We start from the raw sequence: 22,799 nt of genomic DNA, 5'->3' as shown, positions 1-22,799 counted from the left end.
TACATTTTTTGTGACTTTTCTGTCTGTAAGGTATGACAAAACAGTCTGAGCTTCAGACTAAATCAAAGCCACAGCCACAGTGTTTGTGGGATTCTGTAGCATATGTTTAGCAATTATGTGTAATACCTTCCAGTCTGTAGCCATTATGGCTAATAATAATGGAGAGTGACATATATCATTTTCTTTCACACAAATATTATGCAAGAGTCTTATTTTGAAGGTGCAAAAGTATTTGACATTAACCTTTCTGGTTTTCCCAATTACCAAATGTTTTCGTTTGTGGTTGTCTCTTCAGGGAATGACTGATAAATGTAGTGTTTTGAATTTAAGATTTGGTGTAAACCATAAAGTCCATGTTTATGTGAGGGATTAATTTAAAGACATAAGAAGGAAAGATATTCTTAGGTTGTGTGTGTGGTATAATTTGCAGAAAAAGAGTAAAGGGATAGTTCACACAAAAAGAAAAATTTTCATTATTTATTCACCTTCATTTCATACCTTCTGTTGACAAAAAAGAAAGAAAAAAAAGATTTTAAATAATAATAATAATAATAATAATAATTTTTTTAATTATTGTTACTATTGTTAATTAATTGTTTATAAAATAACAAAATGTATAACAAAGACTTGGTGTAATATTTTATATGAAATTCCTTTCATTTGTAGTTTATAAACTTGAAACTTCAGACTTGGTTCCACCGCAAATAACTTATATAACCATCAGTGTGTTTTGATAACATTTAAATATTCTCAAATTGACATTTAGTTTATTATGGTGTATACTGAGTATACATTTCTTTATTTTTCATTCACTTTCAAGTGTGATTCGTTGGGCCTCTTTGCCGTGCATTCCTGAGTCAAGGGAATATGCTCTGAAACATCACACCACCGCATCAGTCCTGGTCGTTTTCATGCTTAGCCTAAAAGCCATAAATAGATGTTCTCAGACCGCACAGAGTGACTCTTAACTTCCTCGTCCCATCCCAGGAATGAAGCCTTGACAAACGCGATCTGGTCTGTGTGCTGGTGGGTGGCCAGTGGAGGTCACTGCCCTGCTGAAGTTGAGGGGGGACCTGTGTGAGTTTCACACCTCAGCCAAACAAGCCTTGCAGGAGATAATATCTCCTCTAAATCAGTGTGATCTCTCTGTTCGTCCACGGAGTGAGAATATGATCGAAAAGTGTGTCTCAGGTCAAATGCAACCTTAAACTATAGAGATTAGGTAAGGTGTGTTGGCTATATTGGGGGGAAGAAGACCAGTTTGACTGAGAAATATTCATGCCCATTGATTTGACTAATATTAGGCATTGGGTCACTTAAGAAGCACTGTATTCGTGTTTTGTTTGATATTACATCAAGGCAGCATTATCAGTGATTAGATCGCAGGCATCTGTGCATCTGAATAACTAATGTCTGTTACAGCTAGTAGTGTGTAAGCTGGCCTGGTTTGGCTGGCAGCCATGGAAGGCATCATGGAGATGGATTAGAAGGATGATGTCCCGTTAATGGTATTCCAAGTTCATTTTATATGTAGATTATGATCTGCGGAGCTGGACATCGGAGACGTGTCTGGATTTTAAATAATCTAGATTTAGCTCTAACAAACTATTCAGGAATGGATTCTTTGTGCTGATTTTGAATGCTGTCAAAATTTCTAAATATTTGTAGCTCCTGACATATACAGTGCAATGCATAGTTTATCACTTTCCAGAAGAGCATAATTTGAATCCCTTTTTGTCTTTTAAAACGTCTTATATGTATAACAGGAAATTTTGGTCAAAACAAAAAAAAAAATGCTGAGCAATTCTTAGATGTTGTCACTTGATTGACACAATTTTACATCTCATTGATGCATTTTCTATTTTAAGCACAGGAAGATGGTGCCGTATAGACGAGAGAAAGCCATCTGTCAATGATGTATGACCGTCAACTTGTTTCCTAATGCCACATATTTCTTGGTAAGACTAAAGTTACAACCATTTTTTACTTGCTGCTTATTCAACTTATAGTTGGTTTCTGTCTTTTTATGTTATAGAATTTAAAGCACTATATACTTGAAATGTCAGTGATATGGGTAAAAATGATGACCAAATTGCATTTGTGTGCAATATTCATAGAGGGACACTTTATAAGAGGCACCATGAGTCTGTGAGAGTCATTCAGTGGGATAAGAATCACTCTTAAGTTCAATTTCCCTTAAGTTAAAGACTCCCTTGAGACCTGGATTAATCAACCATTACGTATGATAGAGCACTGAGTATTCAGTTAAGCCCATTTCTGTGGAAATTCAATGTTTGTTCTGCCAACAGCTGCTTGTCATAGAGATCCTGGTAAGGACATTTACATTTTTGTTCAAGGCAGTTTAGAATAGCATCTATATCCACTTGCCATAGCTTTCGCATATTACATTCTCTGGTTGGCCTCAGTCAACTTGCTAAAAAAAGAGCAACAAACAAAGCCAATTTGCCAATTTTGCTATACATTTTTTAATAAATGTTGGCTGTTTGTTAACCATTGGAACTCAGCATCAACTTCTCAAGCATCTGTAGGAGTACTTGATCTTCTTAGGTAGCAGTTACTGCAGTCTTTTACATAAATGAGTTTGGTGCCCAGAGGGAGAGTGATGTCACTGATTTCTCTGCTAATCAACAGCCATGTGGTCTGGACGCTAGAAAGCTGTCGGATGTCTGGACCACCAGCCTAGATGATATCAGGGTGTATTTGAAGCATTGACCTTTGATAGCACAAAACAGTATCCAAGTGACTGTGACTCTTTGTATAGTAGTTTGTGTTTCTGCATGTGTTGCTTTGAAATAGCTATTATTTAAGTTTACATTGTTATTCTGTATTCTTCCAAAAATGTTTTCACAAAACTTCTGTATTGTAATACAAACATACAATGGCCCCAAAAAGTAAATAGACACTTAAATCACACACAAAAATTATTGAATGTCTGATTAAATTTAACAAAAATGTGTTTGTTAGGTTTAAAATAATATTCAGTTTGTTAACATTAAGTAATGCATTAGGTATCATGAACTAACGCTGAGCAATATTCACAGCAATTCTTAATTTAGGTTAATGTTCATTTATAAATATATTATTGTTCATTGTTAATTCATTTTTGGTGATAATACATTAATATATGTGTATACAAATTTTGACATTAAAATTGTAAAATGTATTAGTATATGTAGAAAATAACATTTGACCTGGATTTATAAATGCCTTTTTCCCATTTTTAATGTTTAAAACAAACATTCATTTTTATGAACAATATATAATATTCGTTGTTAGTTCATGATAAGTAATGCATTAACTAATGTTACTTAACTAAATCTGATTACAAAGGTTGCTATTAAAACAACAGATTTAATGTTTCAAATGAAGACAGTAATTATTTGGACATATTCTGGATGTCAAACCAGTGGAACATATAGTGAATGTGATGAACTAAAGCTGTGGTTCCTGCTTGAGTACCTATATAAATTTGAGGGGAACTGACTTCATACATACACTAAAAAGTAAAAACCTTGTGGGCAATACTTTATTACATTACATTACTAGCAATTGAAAAATAAAAGGCTCAGAAAAGTGAGGTTATTTCTTTAGAGTCATTTGATTGCAGATATCAGTTGCTTTGATATTTTGTCTATGTACATTTTTTAGAGAAAGTATACTTTAACACAGAGATTACGTAACAATGAGAAAGAACTTAAAGAATAAATGCTAATTCCCAGTGTCTACATTTTACATAATGTCATTTCAGCTGACAGTTTTCCTTTGAGTTGATGCGTTTTATGTCTTTTTATGCGTTTTTTTGTCTAGTATTTCTTAACTATGCACATTTTGTCTCCTGTCTTTCTGCAGGACTCATACATCATGACTAAATTGCTTCCTTGATGTTATTTGTGAGAATTATCCAAAATATAGTTTTCGAAGGCAGCTGTGGGAAAAGACCCACACCACTGCTCACAATTACTCATTTTGTAATAATCATTTTGTGGTTTTATGTCTCACGCTGTTCCTCAAAGCTGCCAGTTTTTGCAAGAACTTTGCACGAGCCGCTGGTTTATGATATGCAACGATGAATTCGATCTGCTAGCTGTCATCACCTGCATCCTATGAGGAGCTGCTGCTCGCACAAGCCATTGCCTCAAAACAAAGACAAATTGTTGGGTTTGACTGTTTGCATATGAGTCTGTGTGTTTGTAGGGGGTTAACAGACCTCTGAGTAATGGAACAATAATTGCTCTGTTTGCTCTCAGTTGAATTGGCGCCATGTTGTTCCTATGGTGACCTCCAGGAATGAGATTTCAGGACATTCCAGGCATTCTGCTGCGGGACATAGGTGAAGAGCCCAGTGGCATGGAACCAAGCCCTCTTGCTATTCTCTCTTTATTTTTGCAGTTTTTAAGCCCATTATGTAATTGCTGGTCTACTTGCATCACTTCTGATAGAGATGTTGTGTTCTGGAGGCCTTGTCCTTCACTCACTCACTCTGTTTAGGGGAAGTTTGCAGAAATCGGTCAGGTATGACATGAGGTTGCTCTGGTCTTCCTTCCACAAATGTACTCTTTGTGCACTCTACGTGTTGTTTGTACCATGAGCATTCACTTACTTGTGTTGCAGCATGGTGAGGTTTCTGTGCATATAACTGAAAGAGAATAATAATAAAAAAAACAGCTAGTTGTCAACATTTCTCATTTTCATTTAGTTTTACCAAAAGGAATAATTCACCCAAAAATTTAAATTTGCTGGACATTTACTCACCTTCAGGCCATCCAAGATGTACAGTAGATGAGTTTATTTAGTCATTGGAACAGATGGAGAAATTGAGCATTACATCACTTGCTCACCCATGGATCCTTTAATTTTCATTTTTAGGTGAACTACTACTAAGTACTAAAACTGTTTAGACACTTAAAAAAATACAAATGACAAAAACATACTAAAAACTGTAACTAAAATTGAAATAAAATCAGAAAATATATATAAAAAAACTGATTCAGAATATTAATAAAACTACAATAGTATCTCAATTATACTAAAATAACACTGGTGCATGACCTGGGATGAAATCCTTTTGGACAGACCCTGTCTGGTAGAACTTCCATTATCCAGTAGATTGATAGGTCATGGAGGTCATAGCATTTTTACCAAGTTCCCTCGCTTTCTTTGTTGCAGCACCTTAACACAGGATTTTAAACATATTTTTTTCACTTGGGGATCGCAGCTCAGAGCCTTGAGGCATACGTTTTCTCCATGCTCTCCCTGCATTTAATATCTTAACTGTTTAAATGTGTTTTTCTCCACCTGGTTTTGATTGTTTCCTCTCTATTATCAATCTTTCCTGAGAGTTAATAGTGGGTTTCCTGATGTTTCACTAACCTTGATAGCACTGAGTTGTGTGAGATGCACGGTCATGTTATTGTGCAATTTTTGATGGAACACAATTTTCTTTCTGAATTGCATTATTGTGGCCTTTTGGCAGTCTCTGACAACTTTTAGATTGTAAACAAGTAAATTGGCAGGGAAATGCCCCCTTTTCTCCTTAAACAAGGGGCATCCCTAGGGTATCCACAGTAGTGCATATGTATGTGCATTAAATTAAAAAAAAAGAATTAATTAATGTCAACCAAAGTGATCAAGCTAACCCTCACAATATCTCCCACATTTATTAAGTAATGTTAAAATCAATATGAAAATTTTGTACATGTAAACTGCAAGTATGTGTGTGTGTGTGTGTGTGTGTGTGTGTGTGTAATTATTTTTATAAATTAATGTTTAATATTAATTTCAATATTACTTGTTTAATAAATCCTGATAGTAATTTAATATTACTATTAATATTTAATTCTCTTTATCCACGAAGGAGTCCAGAAAAAAGTCATTGACCACCTTAAACACGAACCACAGACTCAGTAGTCATAGTAAACTAGCATCTTTGTAACTGTATATATATAACTTCAGGAGCTGCTCTCCCTGCTGTGTCTTCCAAGCTTGAATATGGACCACGGTTGGCACGTACCCGTCATTCGTTTATACTGTCTCCTTTTTCACTTTCCATCCCCTGCTGCCTCACTTACAGTAACTCTCCTTTCTCCCCGCACACATACATTTTGTTGGGAGGGGTTTTTCTTCACATAGGACCTCCCCTTCCAATACATTCCTTTGAAACTGTATTCTCAATAATGCTTCTGTGAATATTTAGTTTGTAGGCCTTATTACACGAAACTTTAGACGTAGCATGAGGATAGTAAAACTGAAGTTACCATGATTTGTGATGTTGTAATGGGTCCCAGGCGTGGAACACATGAACAGATTAAAAGTTCCTGAATTATCAGGAGAAACAAAAGCACATGCAAACTTCAGTGGTTTTCCTCAGGAGCAGCTTGGTAGTGTCTGAGGTAAACACAGCGTGCATCACCATGGCAAATCACACCATGTGCTTCCTCTAGTGGCTAGAGCTGTATTGTTTCAAAACTCAGTCTTTAGTGGCAATAATTAATAAATAACTTGGTGTACAATCAACTCTATTTTCCCCTTGTTGTCACATTATAAATAAATAGATCAATAAATACATCAATAAATAAATAAGTATTAATAACAAAACAAACATTACATTTTTACTACACCTGTGTGTATCACACACTCCCCAGCAAAGAAAAGATGGCTCCTGTCAACATATTCTTTCATAATAACACCTCATTTACTTTTACTCTTTTAGTACCCAATTGTCATTGGAGGTACCCAATATGGAAATGAGACTTGTGGCATGAGGATAGAGTAAGTTGTACTAACGCAAAGTATATTAACGTAAGGTGGAATGTGGTGAGATAACCCCCAATATGGTGTCTGATTTATCTTGTAAGTCTCTAATCTGTTCAATGTCGGGTGTGACCGAATTGTTGGCTGACCTAGCGTTTCATAAGTTAACATTGGCGTGGGTCTCCTGTCATGTGTGGATCTTCGGACTTGGCTTGTCTGGCCAATTTCATCTGAATTCAAGGTAGGTATTTTGAGAACTACTTGCCTAAGTATATCACCTTCATCTATCTCATCCTCATCTTCTTCAGATTGTTCGGCCATTTTTTCTGCCCATGTCACTTGTCTTTCAAAGGTAAGTTCACTCTCATCAGGAAGATTATGGGTAAGTTTCTGGTTCTTCCCTCAGGTGTCTCGTACCCTTAGCCAATAGTAGTTCTTGCCATCCTGCTCCTCATCCGAGTCTCAGGGTCTTCTTGTGGTCTTGTTTGAATTATATTGGTCATCTGTTTAGATGCTCCCTCTGGCATTTCTACTGGTAAGCCATTAACCTGGGGCAGCAGATTCCTGTGTAGAACTCTGGACTTTGAGCTGTCCATCTCTGCTACCACTCGGTAGACTGGTCCATCATTTATCCCCTGATTCCCCTCCTTAACAATGTAAACAGTTTTTTCCCAATACGATCTCAATTTTTTTGAAAGGTTTTTCACGAGTACACTGTCGCCAGGTTGAGGAACAGCTCCTCTTGACCTGTTTTCCTTGAGCACATGAGATCTTGCTGTTCTCTGAAGCAATTCGGTACGCTTCTGCTATTTGCTTTGCCCACTGCTTGGCATATTATCCTCTTTTGGATACAGAGTATAGAATATGTTGTACAACCAGCAGACTTTATTTATTTAAAAAAATATATTTTTAGGATTTATAATGATTTTATCTATTTGCTAATGAATCATCGAGACCAATTGTGAACTGCTTCAACTAAGTCATTTAAAAGAAGACTCAAAAAGACAATTTGCTCACAAATTGGACATGACTTACAAATGTATTAATTTTAAGATGTTTTAAATATAAATTTAAAAATAGTATGAAAGGAGAATATTTTTTGTACATTTTTTGATACATAAACTCATATTTATTTATTTTTAAATAGTATTTTTTGCCCGTTTCCCACTTCTTATTTTGAGCAATGGAGATAGGACAGGAAATAGCATGAGCACCAGGGCTCCATGTGTCAGAGCCACTATTTCATAAATTATGAGAACTGGAAGTCATACACTTGCAATGATAGGAAGAATTACATACAAATCATTTTTGTAGCTGAACCCTAATAGAGTAAACCAGTCAAAGGAACTGATATTCACAGACAATTTATTGCACAGCCATGATGAATTACTGTCAGCTGATTCTCTTTAAATGGAAATAAGGTCATGAGTTACGATGTTAGAAATATTGTAGGATAAGTCTTTCAATTACCTAATTCGACTGCAAACCATATTAAATAGTCTCATGCAGACCAGCCTGAGAAATTATATGCAGAGTTATAGATATGCTCTCCTTTTATGACAAGCCGGCTCATGCGTATGGGACCAGGCTCAGGTTTAAAAACCCATAGGGAATAAATAAAAATTCGAAGTGATATTATTATCACCACAGCTTCTGAGATGGTCATTATTCTTGTTTGACTGTTCACTGACTTCACCCAAACCAGAAGACTTTTTCAGAGCCAAAAAAACACAGTTTAGTTATGATGGGGTACCAGATTTCTTAATTCATAAAAACTAGTTATTGTAACATTAAATATCCCACCAGACCTTAAAGTCATAAGCCTGAGCGTGGTATTGTATATTCAGCTTGAAAGTTTATTAATATCATGTTTGAAATGGTTAATTGCTCTTAGTTCACATCCAGTGTGATAGAAGCTAACTTTCTATAAGAACACCAATGCCAGTTTTTTTGTGGTAGGAGAATGACATCAGTACTTTCAGCCAAGTGTGACATAGGAAGTTCTGTGTTGCCTAATTTCTTTAGCAAAAATTATAGCCACTGGTTTGTTGAACATAAAGGGCCACATTATATTCCACCTTCTGCTACAGTATAGCCTTCCACTGACACACCCTTCCTCAGTACATGGGGTCAGGCTGTGTTCACTGTGAAACTGCTCAGGTTCATGAAGGATATTTTTCCTTCTCTACTGGATTGCTAGAAGGTAAAGTGGAATCAAAGCCGTTCTGTTTTGAAAATCTTCAATAAAGAGTGCTATGAAGTCCAGTACTGCACTGGGACTTTATACTGTTTATGGCATAAGCTTTGTTTGGAACTATTTTCAGTAGTAGTAGAGCAAATAGATAAAGGAGCAGCCAATATTGTATCTACAATGTAATATACTCAATATTTTTTATTACTGAGCTTTAAAAAACAATATTGTGCGAATTAGAAATTGCATAGATCTAATGTGTGTGTTTCGGATCAAATCTTAAAGCATTTAGACATTATTAATTTTAGAGAAAGTTGTTTATAAAATGTTAATTAATGCTGGTTCATTTTTGCTTCTGTTCAGGTGTTTGGATGTATAACTGTAACTGTATAATGTTAATAGGAAGGATTCAGATGTCAGCAGAGAATGTATGTGGATTGTTTCTCGTATAGTCTGTTGAATTCTGACAGTTAAATGCTCCTCAGAGTTGTTATTTGTCCTATTTTTCTCAAGAAGACATTGTTCTACATATGATAAAGCTTATCCATTTTTCCCTGAGGTTGTAATTACAGTCACTAGTGAACTGATGGTTGAGTGAATCGATTCCACATGCTGAATTAAATCTTCCTGGGCCTCTCTGAGCACATATCACATGTTGTTCTTGCCTATTTGCAATTAGTTTTTCATATTTGCACCCTGTTTCATCATGGTGTCACACGCAGAATGATAGCACAGGAATCAAAAGTAGATTTTCTCATGAACATCTGATTTGAAGTAAGTACAAGCCTAATTCCTTCAGTCTTTGCCATTTCTAAAATGATCCACAAGACATTTTAGAATCATAACCATCTTTCTGACGTTACACCAGAAGGCTGTTGATATGAGTCTGTGTTGTGTTAGACAGGGCTTGGAATCACATTGTTTTCACACAACTAGTCCCACTGTGTCAGCCACATGTCTGTGGTCAACGTGAAATGAAAAACCATGTATGTGAGGCAATAGCTGGTTTATGGGCACATTTATAGTATTTAAATAAATTAAGTATAAAGCCGCGATGTTCTGAGTAAAGTGGTCTTCTCTTTTACATATTTACTTCTTCCAAAGGGGTCAAAAAATCTGAAACAACTAGTACAATGTTTCTATTTAACATTTTTCTAAGTTAATAACAGTTTTCCATTGCAAAGTATATTATCATTTTGACAATTTGAGAAAAAAGGTGAAAATTACTATGACTATCTTCATTTTTAAGTATTTTTAGTGTACCTTTTTGTGCTTGAATGACAGCAGCACTCGAGCTGCTCCATAAGTTTGTGTAAAACTTGATGATCATGTTCTCTTGATTTGATCCAAAAAGCATCTTGTGTTTGTGCAATGGAAGCAAGAACATCTGATCATCTGTACAAAAAAAATTGCATGGTCAATATCACAAATTTTAAAATAGAAACCTAAATACTTCTTATTAACATGATTTTTTTAAATTCTGAAGAATCTTAACAAATTTTGTTTATTTTCAGGTTTAAATTTGATTTTGATTTTTCAATATGGTCTCAGGCTCTTGGATTTCACTGTACACTACTGTTGAAAAGTTTGGGCTCAGTAGGATTTTCTTTAAAGGGCTCATGAACTGAGAAATAAAAATGTCCTTGATCTTTTGACATATAAGAGGTCACTGTAATATAAAAACAGGACAGAAAATAGCCTATTACTTCTGAATTATGATGTTTTTTGATGTAAAAATCTTGATAACGTCTAGGTTACTTGTGTAACCCTCGTTCCCTGAAGGAGGGAACGGAGACGTTACGTCAGTCGTGACTGACGAATTGGGATCTCGCCCGAGAGCCCAATCACCTTCGAGTGTTAACTAAACAAGCCAATGACAGTTGGCGTGCGTGTTTCGCCACGCGCACCCCGCCCCGCAGCGCGGGTATAAAAGGAGAGCGCGTGCAAACGCACATCAGTTTTTCGCTGAGGAGCCGAGACTATGTGCCCCGGCCGTACAGCGGTGGTACAGCAACTGTGGCAACGGAACGTAACGTCTCCGTTCCCTCCTTCAGGCAACGAGGGTTACACAAGTAACCTAGACGTTCCCTTTCAGTCAGTCAAGTTCGACGTTACGTCAGTCGTGACTGACGAATTGGGATCCGTATGGAAACGCCACTATTGCTGACCCCCTCCAGTGCCCTGCGGAAGCCGGCAAGTCCCCCCACACCAGCTGGGGCGGAAGATAGGACAGCGGCTAGGCAGAGGTGTCCGCCACTGCTGTTCCCTACAGTGGTACATTGGATAACACTGGGAAAGCGTACCCAGTTGGGACGCTACGGAAGCCACATCCTGCGCATAGGAGGTAACTTGTGGAATTACACATATGGACTGACCTAGGGCAGTGCTACATATGGAAATCCCTGCGGTAGACTCAACCCGCCTCTCGGGCGAGATCCCAATTCGTCAGTCACGACTGACGTAACGTCGAACGTGACTGACTGAAAGGGAACATTATAAGTGGACCTTAGAGAACAGTACAAATTAAAAAACAAAGGCAGTTATTGAACCCTTTAAAAGAAATTAATACATTCATTCAGCAACGTAGCATTAAATTGATCAAATGTGACTCTAAGAACTTGTTACAAAATATTTCTATTTCAAATAGTAGTGTTCTATTGACTGTTAAAATTTTTCATTAAAGAATCTTGAAAAAATCATAAGCATAAGTAGGCCGGTCACGATAACAACTTTTTGTTGTGTTATATATTGCCCCAGAAATAATTGCGATAAACAATATTATTGTCATTTTAAAGACCATTTTATGCCACTGAATATATAATCATAATATAAAAGCATAATAATGCAAGAAGGCCAACACACTTTCAAACGACAACAAACTTTTAATTCTTAAGAATATTTGGATCATGGAAATTAAGTATCAAAATATTAGATACCTTAAAAAACTTGAATAAATAGTAAATAAACATTTTCTAACAAAAAGTGCAAAGTAACAAGTAGAAAAAATAAAAATTCACAAATAACTTGTATGGAGATTTTTCCATCTACAGATTTTTCCTGGACCTTCTTTACTCTGTAAATTAAGGGTGCACTGTATTGCTGAAAAACAAAATCCCTACTTAGCAGTCAGATGTGGCAGAAACACAGATCCCTAAACAAGGCCATATCTGCAGATGAAGCTTTTTTGTAGAAGCATTTTTTAAATTTGAACTATCACCAACTACACCACGTTATGTACGAGAAGCTGCAAAGGACATGGGCGCAAGTGGAATGCAAAAAAACATGGTGACATTAATTTTTAGGTAAATATAATGGGCAATATATTGCATCACCAAAAATTATTGAGGTCATGTACATATATTATGCGATAAGTCGATATATTGATTATTGCGACAGGCCTAAGCATAAGATGAGCATAAGTAGGGTCCATGCGTCCTCTTTTTCCCGGACACGTCCTGGCCAGGATTTCTATGTTTCTCTGCAGATCCCACCTTCTCACACGCCACAATTGGTCAATTATTTACAATGCCATTTTATTGGTCAAACTACTTTTCGATCATTACCTTCAGCAAGTATGAAAACAGAAAAACAAGGCCAAAATCTGGATATTTTTGGCAATATAGAAATCCTGGACATGTCCAGGAAAAAGAGGACGTATGGTCACCTTAGCATAAGAGACCTTCAAAAGCATCTTAACATCTTAAAAAAAATCTTACTGACTACAAACATTTGAACTGTATATCTAATGTCTGTGTTTTTCTTTACACATGATAGTCCCAGGAAATCTTTATTTCTGTGAGGATCATATTTCACATTTTATATCAGTGATAGTAAACTAAAATTCTTTGCAATAAAGCTGGGAAAATTTTTGACAGTTGCTAAGAAATGCTTTTCTGGAGTGGCACAGAGAGGAAATTTAAGGCTATGCGTCTAGTGTGAGGTCACGTTACAGAGGTTTACTTTGTTTTTGCTGAATTAATGTTGTTAGTGGGCAGTCTGCACGTGCTTCCAGTGCTCATCTCTTCTGAACACAGACTGTGGATTTAGTTGAAAGACCTGACCCATACTTTGATATCTCAAGGAAATTCTGAAAACAGTTTTTAAAAGGTTAGTTCACCCCAAAATTACAATTCTGTCATCATTTATTCACCCTTATGTTGTTTCAGACTTGTATTACTCTGCCTTGAGTAGAACACAAAAAGAGACATTTAGCAGAATGTCTAAGCTGCTCTTTTCCATACAGTGAAAGTTAATGGAGACCTTTAAACATGTTAATTCTAAGTGTTTTTCTGTATGTTATAACCTTCATTTTTCAAAAGATTGTGGTTGTGAAAAGTATGAGATTTAGTGCTGTAACAGTCTGAAAGTATTGTGGCTCTGTATATTTCCTATCACGTGAGTCCGATTTCTCCACACGTGTCTCAAAGAGTGTTTTTCCCTCTTTTATGAGTTTGTATGTCTCCAGTCATTATTGTGTATTATGGTCTTCCCTCAAAAATGAAGGGTGGTGATGATGTTGTTGGAAAAGCTCTGTTAAAGTTCAGGGAAAAGTAAAAGTTGCATCTGATTTAAGAGGTATCATCTGTACACTTTATGTAAAGAGCACGTTCTTAGGTTTGTCTCGATCATGATTGTTCTTTTAAACCTTGTGTCAATACATCAAGTAGGTTTGCCACCCGGGTGGATCTGATCACTCTACAACCCACCAGCTCTTGATATTTACATAAGATTCTGGAGAATGTATGTATTTAAACTTTAAACTCATGTGAGGCCCTCAAATCATCATCCAGACCTCCTTCAACCACCTGGCAACGTCAAGACAGAAACGGTAACTTATATAATGCCGGAAAATTAGGATATATATAATAATAATAATGACTTATACTGTCTTTTTAGGCGTTGCGTTGCATCGTGCCGCGTAAACATAAAACCATGTCTGCATTTGTGATCGGAGAAATTAAAACAACAAGCGCTACTCAAAACTCCAAGAGCTTGTAACACTTCAAAGAGAAAGGAAAAATTGAAATCGCATCATATGACCCCTTTAAATTACTCAGTCATTTTTGATCGTACAGATCAGAGCAATAAATCATTTGAATCTGTAAAGGGTCTACTTTTATTTGTATACACTCATAACAACAACAAAATGATGTGCTTTTGTAAAATAAAGGGAAAAAAACAGGGTGCACTTTCTGCCATCTCGGTCAACTTTTTTCTGAAACGCATCACAAAAATGAACCAAAACTCAGTGAATACTTGACACGCAGACATGAAAAAATGTACGTATAGAAAGCTTGAAGTGTCTACTTTTAAATTAAGTAAGTCGTGTAAAACAAAAAAATATTCTCTGATAAAGTAATCCATATGAAACCAACGTAAGGTCCAGTCTTTCCTGTCAGAGCTCATCTTTAATGTGATCACGCTCACGTGCAGCACACACTATTTATACGGTAATCATCCACGTGAGATTCGCGAACATGTAAACGCCCACATCACCTCTGTAAACAAAGCAGTAAGATTCATCAAGTTCATCTAGGCTACTTTTCATTTCTGGAAGAAGATGAGCTGTGAGGTATAAGCCAGAATTTACCTCAGAAGAAGAATGTCTCAGGTTACACATGTAACCATGGTTCCCGGAGAAGGGAACGATACACTGTGTCCTCTAACGTTTGCTATTGGGAACGCCTTCGGTGTGACTGGTGTCTGAAGCACATGTCTAAACATGACAATATCATTGGCCGGGCGACAGCCTGTGACATCACTACCAGCATGACCACAGTATAAAACGGTGCTGGGAGAATACGTCATCCGCTTCTTCGTCAGATGCTTGCGTCTGCGGCATGGCAAGAAAAGAGGATGCAGTGTCTCGTTCCCTTCTCGGGGAACCATGGTTACATGCATAACCTGAGACATTCCCTTTCGAGGGAACTCAAACTGCGTCCTTTAGTGGTCGCTATGGGGAACAAAATACCCACTCTGCCATGATGAGAGGAGTGCATGCTAAGTACCAAAACGAGCACTAAGTAACAACCCTACTGCGTAGTCATAGAAGTTCCCCCTTGGATGCCTCAACGGCTGTTAGTGACGATATCCCCATCAGCCTAGCAACCTGGTAGGACTGCATCATGGAGCTTCTTTGCACCTAGGGGGACTTCATAATTCAACCCCTAATTCTCCCAGTGAGGCTACAAGGTAGCCAATCAACCTGTCTGCCAGATGCAGAGTCTCTGAAAGCGACGAATGAAAGGGAAATTGCAAGGAACCGGCAATAAACGCTTTCAACTGTACTCGAGATGGAGACTCCTGTAGGATCTTTCTCTTACGATGCTGGCAGCATGTGACCCTTACCATATATGGATTTTAGAAAGCTGATCTTGGAGCTCTGGGGAGCGGAGTACTTGACTCTTAGATTAAGAAGAGGATTTTAGAAACATGGATCAGGGAGCTCTGGGGAGCGGAGTACTCAACTCTTAGATTAAGAGGAGGACTCACACACTCGACCCTTGCGCATAACACAACTCTTGAGAGTAACGTGCTCAAGGTGACCCATCAAGCCACGGAGGGAGCACTGTTGCTTACAGTCCATCCGGGAACAGAGTCCTTGGCTCTTAAAAGTAGGGCAGTGCAGTGAGGGAGCACTGGCTCATCAGGGCAGCCGTGACTGCACATGGAGCTCCGGGAGCAGAGTTCTTAGCTCTCAGATCGAAAGGAAAACTCACATGCTCACTCTGGGAGTGGCAGGCTCATAGGTAACCCTCACGCAGTGAGGGGAGCACTGCCAAGCTCAACCACAAGAGCAGGTCTGGACCCAAAGCCATTCATGCACATTATTGGGCTCCTCAGAGCGAGTACTCAATAATAGACCTTCAGAAAGAAGGGAGTACCATCACACTCATACTTCAGGGAAAACGGTGTATTCAAAAAGGCTCTCAAAGAGAGGAGAGTTCACCGGTTCAACTGTAAGGGCAGTATTACAGGGAGACACCTTGTGGGCGTGACGACCTGAATTTCAAGAATGGAGTTACTCAGCAACTCATCGAGAGGAGAACTCAAACTCAAAAGTACATGTGCAGCCTGGATACAGGGAGCTTAAATCTCAAGGAGCCCCTCAGGGTGAAATATGAATTAGCTCACCTCATGAGTGGCCTGGCAAGGGTGGCTTCTCGAAGCCAAAACACCCGTCAAGGTAATCAGGGACCAGGGTACGCAATATCACTCAGGAGTGAGAGGAGTACAGTCAAGCTCAACCTGGAAGCTACCACCTCAAGGACACCTGAAGGGACTAACAACTTGTGGTTGCAGTGCTACTCTGCTATCAATGGTACCAAGTATTCTGTACCAGAGATGTACCCACGAGCAGCCCTCAGGAGCACAATGGAGGTACTGTCAGGCTCTTGCCCCCTGGGGAGCGGACTGCTCAACTACACCTACTCATAGGTGAGGAGCATCGGCTCAACCCAGGGGCTCAAGAGAAGCAAGGAGGCCAAGCTTACCCATCTGACGCAGCGAGTCTTGAACTCCCGCCGAACGCTGCGAGAGCCTCCCGGTTGAACAACCTTGCCTTTCTGTCCGCCTGTTGGTGAGGCTTACCTGTCCGACGCTGCGAGTATTGAACTCCCGTTGAACGCTGCGAGAGCCTCCCGGTTGAGCAACCTTGCCTTTCCGTCTGCCTGTTGGCATGGCTTATCCATTCGTCATTTTGGGGGGTTTAGTCAATTGGTCTGGCCACTGTCATTTTCTCATTGGCTTTTGAGGGAGTACTCAGGGGGGTTTGGGCCAAATTCCGAGCTTGGAGCCCTCCCCTCGGACAAGACGCCAAATACGCATAACCTTTAGTCCATTTATTATATGTAAGTGTGAACTCGTGAAATTATGTTTTAATAACAAAGTTCGGGAGGAGCACGTTCAGATAATTAACGTAATTAACATGAGAGGAGCACATTCAGTAATCAACTCAGTTAACAAGATAAGAGGTGTATATATATACACAGCAGACTTACTTCTGTTCCTTGATAGTTTTCCAGCATCCCTCCACCACCCCATCTCCTCACTTCTAACTATTCCTATCCCAACCTGGGATGGAGGGAGTACTCTGTGTTTGGGCCAAATTCTGAGCTCGGAGCCCTCCCCTCGAACAGCATGCCAAATACGCATTACCTTTACTCCATTTATTATATGTAAGTGTGAACTCGTGTACCGCGCATTAAAGTTGTTTTCTCAAAAACACAAACATGTACATTCATGCTGATTACATATTATTGTAGCACAGTTTGTGCTGAATACAGTGTAATCAGACTTTAGCCATTTTTAAGATACTGAAAAAAACTCAAATGTCGGGGCATGTCAAAACTTCTTCAGGACCTCAAAACCCCTTCAGACCCAAGAGGGTTAAAATTAATTTCATACATGTGAAAGACCCTGACTGTAAGAAATTAAAGGCGTGAAATATTTTAAAATGCTAAACGATTTGATTTGAGCTGTCTTAATGAATAGCCCAAATTAAACATTTGATGACTTTTATATTAAATAAGTTACTTTACCTGCGAATGCCATTTATCAATAGACCAGATATTGAAGAACTGTTAAGTGTGAATATTTGTAAGAAAACTCTAAAGTCAATGCAGTCTGTTTTGTTTTTCTTTTCTTCATTTTTTGGTTACATTTCCTCATGCTTTTATAGGAAACATATGCACTTTTTACTTTCCTGGTAATTTTCTTCATGAACTGCCCTTGTGTTTTCATTATCCACGAGGAGCGATTGGCTCAACAAATAGAGTTTCCTATGTGCAGTGAACGGCCAAACATAGGCACTTTGTGGCTATGTGTTTATCTGCAGCTCTCAGTGCATTTCCACTGACACACTGAGTGTGTCTCCGCAGGTGCACATCACTGCATGAAACGCATAAAGAAGTGTTTGTGAGGATACTTCCACCAGCTTCACCACAAAATTCTCCCTGCCTTTTCATCATTAAAGTCAGCTGATGAAAAAATAAGCAATGAGGACTTCTAGGTTTACACATTTTATGAAGCACCTTTCATACAGGAGGGTCCTCCTCCTTCTCCAGTGTAACACATCACTGTCTGTCCGCACTGGTGGTTTCTCTGCACTGGCCCTTTGCCTGAAGCCTGGGACTCATCCTCAGAATCATACATCTGAACTTCTACACATCCATCTATTTTTATCCATCTTCATATGTAAGCTTTTCTCTTTCTGTCTGCCTTTCTCTAAAAAAATGTTTCTTGTCTTATAAACTTAAGCAAACCCCAATATCCCTCAGCCCTTTCCACAGAAAATACACTTCCATAGATTGTGCCAGAATTAATTTCCTTCAAATGTAGTGCTGAGAGCGTAGCAAAATTGCCCCCAGGAAGTTGAACTGAAGCTATGTGGAAATATTTACATGTCCGCTGTCTAATACCTTCCATGGGCATTCCTGAACCTCCTCTGCAGTACAGAATGAGACCTTTGTGTGGTTGCAGTTAGGCAGCATCTCCACACAGCAGCCACTGCCACTATGCTGGATGACTTAGGTTGGTGTGGATTGCATTAGTACAGTAAACACTGGCTACTTCATCTCAGGGTCACTCTGGTTTGTAGTGACCAGGTTTTTAGTCTTTTGGCCTTTTGGTTTGTGTGAGGAATTGAATTGTGAATTGTCTTGGACAAAGTCACAGTATAAAGTCAAAGTCACAGAACAGGGAGCCAGTAATGCTCTTTCATGCATTTTAAGGTTGATTAAAATACTCATATGTGGACTATTTAATAATTGTAAATTGAATGTGTACTGTAGATGTCAGCACCTGTAGTGTTGTTTTACAATTTATGCAAATGTATTGCAACAGCATTATATTATAAAAAAATAGATATAAATTTAAAAACATATTGAAAAGACAAAGTCAAATTTAGAACTAATAAACTCATTGCCTCCAAGAATTCAGTCTATTAAAAAATATCTCTGACTTCTTAGCAGCTGGCTCTTTTTTTTTTTTTTTGGTGAGGGATTTAACAAGTTTTCCACAGGAAACTAAAGGTGACTGCGATTGTGTTCACCTCTACAGTCTAAAAAAATGTATATACTGTACATATATATAAACTGGTAGCATGCTTTGCAAAAACAATATGAAGACCTATGGAATTCTCTTGAAAAAAGAATATGTAACTAGAAAAAATATTTATGTAACTAGAAAAAAAAGAAAAAAGTTTGTATATACGTTTATATGATATTTCAGGATATATTAAGAATGTTGATATTGAAAGTTGGCTCATTAATTGGTATAAATAGTTCAGGCCAAATGTACACTTGATGATTTATAGCTGTCATCTAAATTCAAGCGTTTTATACTTAGGACCATTTTACAGGAAATACCCCAAAGCCTATTGCTGACAGACAGCTTTATCTTGGCTGAAAGAATTTACTGTCTCTGAAAGGTACTGAGAATTATTCTAAAGCCCTCAGAGCTGCTGTGAGTGTTGCATAACTCTGGTACTTCAGCAGGTGCAACAGCAGTAGAGCAAAAGAAGAGGACGGTAGCCTGTAAGTGTTTTGTTTTTTTCCTCATTAAATTTTAGTGCGGTTGTCGTTGCTAGGGAACATTGTTTTGCTTACTGTGTTTACCATGGTAAACGCTTGCCGAAGTCGCATTTGTTCTTGTGCGTATCGCGTGGCTTTTCAGTTTCAGTTTGCTAAGTAGTAAGGTGTGGCCAAAGCCAGGTAAAGGACTTATTTACCCTGTTTGCAAGTACTTGTTAGAAGAAGCAGTCGAGCAACAGAAGAGGACAGCAGCTTGTAAATGTTTTGTTTCTTTTCTCATTAGATTTTAGCGTGGTTGTCAATGCTAGGAAACATTGTTTTGCTTAATGTGTTTACAGTGGTAAACGCGTGCTGAAGTAGCTTTTGTTCTCATTCGTATCATGTGGCTTTTCAGTTTCGGTTTGCTAAGTAGTAAGGTGTGGCCTGCTGAATTCAATAACGAGGTATCAGGCGAGCATATAATTGGTTAGTACACCGCGGCAGCCCTCGTGTGACTTCAACATCCACCTAGAAACACTCCAGGCTGCTGACCTCAACACTCTGCTTGCCTCATTTGACTTCAAGCAAGGGTCTACTACAGCTACTCACAAATCAGGTAACCAATTGGAACTTATCTACACACACTACTGCTCCACTGACAACACTTTAGTTACTCTGTTGCACACCTCACCTCAGACCACTTCCTCATCACTTTTAACCTCAAACTGACTCCTGACACAACACACCCTCCTCTGCAGGTCACCTTTTGGCGTAACCTACGCTCACTCTCTCCCTCTCGCCTATCCTCTATGGTTTCATTCTCACTTCCTCCACCCTCTCAGTTTCAGCACTGGACACTAACACTGCTACTGACACTCTTTGCTCCACTCTTACATCTTACTTAGACAACTTTGGCCCCCTTTCAATCAGACCAGCACGCACCACCTCCTCTGCCCCCTGGTTGTCCGATGTTCTCCGTGAACATTCTCGGCTCAGGGTTGCAAAGAGAAGGTGGCACAAATCAAAAAACTCTACTGACCTTAGTTTGTATCAGTCACTCCTCTCTTCCTTCTCCTCAAATATCTCCACTTGTAAAACGACATACTACCACAACAAAATTAACAATTGTTCTGACTCTCACACACTTTTCAAATCCTTCTCTTCTCTTCTACACACTTTCTCCTTCTCTCCACTCTCGTAGGCAGACATTTCCAAACTTCTCCTTTCCAATCATCCTACTACCTGTCCACTTGATCCTGTCCCTACTCACCTCCTTCAGGCCATTTCTTCTCCAGTTGTACCTGCGCTCACTCACATTATCAACACATCTCTTCACACTGGTACATTTCCCACAGCATTTAAGCAGGATTGGGTAACCCCACTGCTTAAGAAACCCTTATTAAGAAATAAGTAAATCCAGCACTTTTAGAAAACTACAGACTGGTATCCCTTCCATTCATTGCAAAGACACTTGAGTGAATTGTGTTCAACCAACTCTCTATGTTTCTCACACAGAACAGGGCTTTTCCTATAACTGCTATGCTGATGACACTCAACTCTACTTCTCATTCCAACCAGATGATCCGATGGTAGCTGTTCGCATTGCAGCTTGTCTGAAAGACATTTCTGACTGGATGAAAGACCATCACCTTCAACTCAACCTTGCTAAGACAGAACTGCTTGTGGTCTCAGCCAACTCAGCACTTAATCACAACTTCTCTACACAGCTAGGTTCGTCGACCGTAACTCCTTCCAGGACAGCCTGGAACCTTGGAGTTGTGATTGATGATCAGTTAAGCTTCACAGACCACATTGCTACAACAGCCCGGTCCTGCAAATTTGCCTTATACAACATTAGGAAGATTAGACCCTACCTATCAGAGCAGGCCACACACTTCCTTGTCCAAGCTCTTGTTAGAATACTGGACTATTGTAATGCTCTCTTGGTGGGCCTTCCGGCATGTACTATCAAGCCTCTGCAGCTGATCCAGAATGCAGCAGTGAGAGTGGTCTTCAACGAGCCGAAGAAAGCCCACGTCACACCTTCATCAGTTTGCACTGATTGCCAGTAGCTGCTCGCCTCAAATTCAAGGTACTGATGTTTGCCTACAAGACAACCACTGGCCAATAGTGGTCACCAATGTACCTAAACTCGCTTGTTCAGACTTACGCGCCCTCCAGAAGCTTGCGTTCTGCAAGTGAATGACACCTCGTGGTACCATCCCAAAGAGGCACAAAATCACTCTCACTGACCTTTTCCTGGACTGTTCCCAGCTGGTGGAACGACTTGCTTATCTCAGTTCGAGCAGCTGAGTCTTTAGCCATTTTCCTAAGACAGATTTACTTACCTATTCTATTCATTTTTACTAATTTATATAAAAAATAACAAGAACAACAACAAAACCTTGCTATGTGTACTGTGCTAGATTAACTGAGACTTGTCACATCACTTTTATACTGTTGCTCTCTTGTTGGTCTGATTGCTTCTATTGTTCTCCTCATTTGTAAGTCGCTTTGGATAAAAGCGTCTGCTAAATGATTAAATGTAAGAATCATTTTCTCTGTAATTAGACTACACTTGTCATGCTTTGTTTTTGATTCACTTAAAAAGAACCAATTCATTATTCATGCATTTGGGAATCAGACTACACTTATTCCACTGTATGTGTTTGATTTACTTAAACAACCAACTCATAAGAGTCATTCAGTCGGGAATTGAACTACACTAGTCACACTGTATTTGCTCACAGAAGTCACTCGCTCTGGTATTGCACTACACTGGTCACACTATACTGTATGTTTCTGATTCACAAAAAAATTAATCGGTTCATAAGAGACATTCGCTCAATAATTGTAGTACACTGGTCACGCTGTATGCTTTTTATTCACTAAAAAAGACCAGCTCATAAGTATATTTTTATCTGTAATCAGACATCACTGGTCATTTTGAACATCGTTTAGTTCTAGTATTTAAAGGGGTCATATGATGCTGCTAAAAAGAACATTATTTTGTGTATTTGGTGTAATGAAATGTGTTTATGCGGTTTAAGGTTCAAAAAACATTATTTTCCACATACAGTACATTATTGTTTCTCCTCTATGCCCCGCCTTTCTGAAACGCGTCGATTTTTACAAAGCTCATCATTCTAAAAAAACGAGGTGTGCTCTGATTGGCCAGCTATCCAGTGCGTTGTGATTGGCTGAATGCCTCAAGCGTGTGACGGAAATGTTACGCCCCTTAACATACTGTGATGCCAAGTCCCGGCGCGACAAGACAAACCCAATAAAACCCATTACAAACGAGGCATTTGTTGCATCCAGTGGGG

General features: G+C 38.7%; 1 long non-coding RNA gene across 1 annotated transcript in view; it reads left to right on the top strand.

Annotated features, from left to right (window-relative positions):
* LOC107668203 (uncharacterized) overlaps nucleotides 1-22,799 on the top strand; it is a 33,595-nt gene that overhangs the window by 6,430 nt on the left and 4,366 nt on the right. Inside the window, exon 2 of the long non-coding RNA XR_001631870.1 lies at nucleotides 1,874-1,958. This is a non-coding gene — a long non-coding RNA (uncharacterized LOC107668203). The remainder of the gene's footprint in view (nucleotides 1-1,873; nucleotides 1,959-22,799) is intronic.

Source organism: Sinocyclocheilus anshuiensis, unplaced genomic scaffold (assembly GCF_001515605.1).
Source record: "Sinocyclocheilus anshuiensis isolate Anshui unplaced genomic scaffold, SAMN03320099.WGS_v1.1 scaffold1341, whole genome shotgun sequence".
In the NCBI taxonomy this organism is placed as follows: domain Eukaryota; kingdom Metazoa; phylum Chordata; class Actinopteri; order Cypriniformes; family Cyprinidae; genus Sinocyclocheilus; species Sinocyclocheilus anshuiensis.
This window is presented reverse-complemented; position numbering and strand designations above follow the sequence as displayed.